The following is a 6,000-nucleotide window of genomic DNA, read 5'->3' as shown; positions in this document are numbered from 1 at the left end:
TCAGTCATGTATGATTATGGGCAAGTTACTCAGTTCCCCTCCAAGCCTGTATTATCTGAAAAAATGAAGATATTATTTCAGAGAGTTGTTAGAAAGATTAAACAGGAAATACACAAACAACTGGAATGCACACACACAGATCTAAAGCCCTCAGCTCAGTGCTTAGCATAATCACTCAAACAATATAAAATATTATTATAAGAAGTTAGAAAATGGATATATCAGTCTCTCTCTAGAGGAAAACAAAGAGAGGGGAGAGTAAATGGGGAGTTAGAAATTTTCTCAATGAAGGAAATTCCATATCTACTCTTCATTTGTTTTCAGTAGGTTCCAGGACCATAACAACCCTATGCAAAGCAATGAAAGAATTTGGAACCTTGTCCCAGGAAAAAAATGCTTGAGGATTTCTCCTAGAAACAATTTTTGTTAGAATCTCCTGATTCTGCACGAGAGAAGTTTTAAAACTATTTAGAGGACTATCCAAAATTAGATTGAATTAAGTCTCCCCAGGTATATTCATAAAACTTTCAATACCAGTAGTACGTGGTATCTAACTTGGTATCTAGTCATTTTTATCAATCATACTCAAACAACAAGCATGCCATTTGTAACTATTTGATATTGATCAGCTATGTTACAGCTTATAGAGCTCTTTCTTATGCATTTCTAATTGACTCTTAGAACAATCCTATGAATAAGCCAAGCAAGTCACTTGTTACTATTCCGATTAAAATTTTACAAAGGAGAAAACTGAGTTTCAGAGACATTTTATATGATTTGTTTGAAGACACTAAATGGAAGGGCTTTTCCTGTTCATTCTATATAACAATATTAACTCTGGATTCATCATCTAAATATCATAACTCTTCATGAGCACACTTACATTTGATTGTTTATATATATTCTCATGGGTGTGTATGCTTAGTAGCTCAGTTGTGTCTGACTCTTTGTGACCCCATGGACTACAGCACGCCAGGCTTCCTGTCTCCCGGAGTTTGCTCAAACTCATGTTCATTGTGTCGGTGATGTCACCCAATCACCTCCTTCTCGGTCACCTCCTGCCCTCAATCTTTCCCAGCATCAGGGTCTTTTCCAATGAGTTGGCTTGTGCCGTACAGTAGGTCCTTTTTTTCTATTTTATATGTAGTAGCTTATATCTGCTAACCCCAAACTCCTAATTTATCCCTCCCCCACCCTATCTCCCCTTTGGTAACCATGAATTTGTCTTCTCTGTCTGTGAGTCTATTTCTGTTTTATAAATGCGTTCATTAGTGTCATATTTTAGATTCCACTTATAAGTGATATTATGTGGTATTTTCCAAGAAGATATTTTTATCTTTCCTTTAGTTATGGTCTCCCTTTCAATTTTAAGATATTACTGAATCTATAAATAGATCATGCCAAATGTTCTTTAACTCAGATATTTCACTAATTCAGATAGGTAGGTGTGTTGGAATACTCCTCCAATCAGGTTGAACCGGGGAAGTTCTCTGTTTCTAGAAGGCTGATTTCCAGTGTATTCACATATTGCACAAACCTCCAGCACTCTCACGAAGTCAGATTAATCACTTGTATTGGTGCTCAGAGCTGCTGCCAAGCTCATAGTCAAGTGAAGCTGGATAAAGTGAAGTTGCCCTCTGGACAGAACAGACTAAACAGAGTAGATGCTTGATCTTGGGGTTGCTACTTCCCAAGCAAATCAGCCGTTCAGGAGGTGGCCCAAGACAAAAGCTACCCACAGGAACAACTACGATAAACTGAACCAATCAAATCTGCCTTCTTAGGACACCTGTAATCAAAAGGAAGTAACAAATTGGTAGTGGGACAGAAATGGAGACCCCTGGAGAGAGCGCAGGAAGTATAAGTGACGAAAATGCAGAGGCCAGAAAACAGAGAGAAATGGTGGAAAGTCAGTAATGGTAGAAGCAAGCAAAAACGAAGACCAAGAGAAGCTGATTCACTACAATGGTGGAATAGCTGCCACGTCAGTTCAGTTCAGTTGCTCAGTCATGTCTGACTCTCTGTGACCCCATGGACTGCAGCACGCTAGGCCTCCCTGTCCATCACCAACTCCTGCAGCCTACTCAAACTCATGTCCATCGTGTCAGTGATGCCATCCCACCATCTCATCCTCTGTCATCCCCTTCTCCCACCTTCATCTTTCCCAGCGTCAGAGTCTTTTCCAATGAGTCAGTTCTTCATATCAGGTGGTCAAGGTATTGGAGTTTCAGTTTCAGCATCAGTCCTTACAATGAATATTCAGGACTGATTTCCTTTAGGATGGACTGGTTGGATCTCCTTTCAGTCCAAGGGACTCTCAAGTCTTTTCCAACACCACACTTCAAAAGCATCAATTCTTCGGTGCTTGGGTTTCTTTATAGTCCAACTCTCACATCCATACATGACTAGTGGAAAAACCATAGCTTTGACTAGATGGACCTTTGTTGGCAAAGTAATGTCTCTGCTTTTTAATATGCTGTCTAGGTTGGTCATAACTTTTCTTCAAAAGGGCAAGCGTCTTTTAATTTAATGGCTGAAGTCACCATCTGCAGTGATTTTGGAGCCCCCAAAAATAGTCTGTCACTGTTTCCATTGTTTCCCATCTATTTGCCATGATGTGATGGGACCAGATGCCATGATCTTAGTTTTCTGAATGTTGAGTTTTAAGCCAACTTTTTCACTCTCCTCTTTCACTTTCATCAAGAGGCTCTTTAGTTCTTCTTCACTTTTTGCCATAAGGGTGGTGTCATCTGCATATCTGAGGTTATTGATATTTATCCTGGCAATCTTGATTCCAGCTTGTGGTTCATCCAGCCCAGCATTTTGCATAATGTACACTGCATATAAGTTAAATAAGCAGGGTGACAATATACATCCTTCATGTACAGAAAAGAAACCCTGTTTGTGATGAAATGAATAAACAACAGAAAAAGAACTGTATATGCTGTATTCTGAAAATAATTCAAATTTCTCCTCTTCACAAGTCCAAGTGAGGCTGCTGTTTCTGACTTCCTTAACTTTCAATGTATCCTCTGGTGTCTTTCTGTTCTTGCAACTTAGAATCTATCACGATTAACTAAGTTTGCAATTATTCATTTAAACAGAAATCAATGACTTTATGATAAACTGCTATTCTGAAGGAACAGTTTTAGTTGAAAAAAATATCTTAACTGTGGTTAGACATTTAAGTAACATTTTATTTCTTGTTTGGAGGCTAGTAGCCAAACTGAACATATATATAATAAGATGTCTTGCAATTGGCTTCCTATACTTACCTGTCACTGATAAATATTTTTATATTTAAACAAGATGCCTTGAAGTCTCTTGTACTTTTTTTGGCAGAAAAGTTAATATTTTCAGCTTGCTCCTTCCTATAAATAAGGAATTACATTTTCTCACAGAAGGAGAACACTAACTCGATAACTTTTTTTACTCAAACCTCACTCCAAGGTTTCTATCTAACACAGGAGTCAGTGTGTTAGACAAACACAAACACAGTGGTTTGTTAAACCACTGCTGACCCACGTTTATTTACACAGGGACCTGTCTGCCTGTTGCTTACGATGTGTGAGTTAACTTTTGGGCCCATTAACGGCTCTTTTCAGACTAAGGTAGTCTTATTTCTGTGCCTACCGTGAAAGGACATTTTAGAACTCAGCTTGTGTACTAATAATATCAAAGCTACTGCTCACTAGAAAACTGTCGTGCTCAAGATCACGAAGTGAGTTGACGCTCAGGAAGATTTTCATTATCTCCTGTCCTGATTATGCTCTACATTGGTTGGAATATTACTTAGAATATAAAAATACCATTATAGCAGGGCGCTTATGAACAGTTTGAGGCACCACTGCATACTCTTTATAGACACTCCTTTAAATCTCATAACACAAAGATGCAACTTCATGTGTTTCTTTTGCCTAATACTCTGTTACAGAGAAATGCAATGATTTTGGAAAAATCAAAAGCCCACCATTATTTGCAGAACTCACTTCTTATGAGTAAGAATTTGATGGCATTACAACCATGCTTCTTATAACTCAATTCTTTAACTATCTGCATCAGGATCACTTATAACACTCATTTTAAAAATAAACTTTCCTCTTGGTACCTTCCAATTTTGCTATGAACCAAAAAACTCCTCTAAAAATAAAGTCTAATTTAAAAAATGAATCTGAATGCAGACCTTACACTGTTAACAAAAATTACCTCAGAATGGATTTATGGACCTACATGTAAAATGAGAAACTATAAATCTCTTTAAGGATAACAAAGGAGAATACCTAGATGACCATGAGTATGGCAGTGACTTTTTAGATATAACACCAAAGGCATGATCCATGAAAGAAAGAAATTGATAAGCTGGATTTCATAAAAAACAAACAAACAAAAACACTTCTTTTTGCAAAAGACAGTGTCAAGAAAATGAGAAAATAAGTCACAGACTGGGAGAAAATATCTCCAAAGACACATCTGATAAAGGATAGTTATTAAAACTGTTCAAAGAATTCCTAAGATGCAACAATAAGAAAATGAACCTTCCAATTTAAAAAAAGGCAGAAGGTCTATACAAACACCTCATCAAAGATATACATATGCCAAACAGGCAAATGAAACGTATGCTATTAGCAATTACAAATTAAAATCACAATAAATCCTACACACTTATTAGAATGGCCCAAATCCCACAAACCGAAAACACCCAGTGCTGACAAGCATGTGGAGCAATAGGTACTATCATTCAGCGCTGCTGAGAAGGCAAAATGGCACAGTCACTTTGGAGGAGAGTTTGGCAACTTTTTACAAAACAACATACTCTTGCTCTTTGGTATTTAAATACCAAATAAATACCAAATAATAAATACCAAATACTCTTTGGTATTTATCCCAAATTGTATCTGCACAAAAACCTGCACACAGATATCTATAGTAGCTTTATTCATAATTACCAAAACTTGGAAGCAATTACAATGTCCTTCGTAAGGTGAATGGATAAACTGTGGTAAATACAGACAATGCAATATTATTCAGTGACACAAATATGCACTATGAAGCCATGAAAAGACATGAAGGACACAAATACCTATTACTAAGGTATTTGTATTTCAGTTTGTATTTGTATATTATATCTCACTATTACTAAGTGAAAGGTGCCAATCTGAAAAGGCTACATACTGTGTGATCCCAACTAAATGGCAAAGGCAATGAGAAGGGCAAAACTGTAAGTGGTTTCCCAGTGTTAAGAGAAGAAAAAGGGATAAATAAACAGAGTATGGAGGATTTTTAGGGCAGTGGATCTATCTCATATGACAGAATAATGGTGGATGCATGCCATTAAACATCTGTCCAGATCCACAGAATGTATAATACCGAGAATGAACCCTAGTATATATCCCACGGGCTTTGAGTGATAATCAATGTGTCATCGATCGCAACAAATGCACTACTCTAGTGGAGGAGGCTGTGCTTTATGAGCAGAGGGTATGTAAGAATTCTCTGTACCTTCTCTCCTCAACTTTGCTCTGAACCTAAAACTGCTCTAAAAATATAGGCTTAAAAAAAAAGCTTCCCGGGGCTCCATGGCAAACCTACTGAATCAGACTGAATCTTGGCCAACGATTATGATCTAAGGAATATAATTTTTAGGAAATTTCTTTGGAGACAAGACCATGATCATGTAGGGTGAGGTAAGAGAGGGGGAGGGGAGAGAAAATGGGAAAGAAGAGATGAGGACAGAAATTAGTATCGACTAGTGTTCCTGTGTACCAACCTCAGAGATTCAGAATTGAATGAGGCCTAGAAATCTGTATTTAAAAATCTCCTCAGATGATTCTGAAGCTACAATGAGGTGCCACCTCACAACGGTCAGAATAGCCATCATTTAAGTCTACAAATAACGGTTGGAGAGGGTGTGGAGAAAAGGGAATGCTCTGCCACTGCTGGTGGGAATGTAAACTGGTGCAGCCACCACTGGAAACCAATAAAGAGGTTCGCCCAAAAAAC

The sequence above is a fragment of the Odocoileus virginianus genome, chromosome 3 (genome assembly GCF_023699985.2).
Source record: "Odocoileus virginianus isolate 20LAN1187 ecotype Illinois chromosome 3, Ovbor_1.2, whole genome shotgun sequence".
NCBI classification, from domain to species: domain Eukaryota; kingdom Metazoa; phylum Chordata; class Mammalia; order Artiodactyla; family Cervidae; genus Odocoileus; species Odocoileus virginianus.
Note: the sequence above shows the minus strand (reverse complement) of the source record.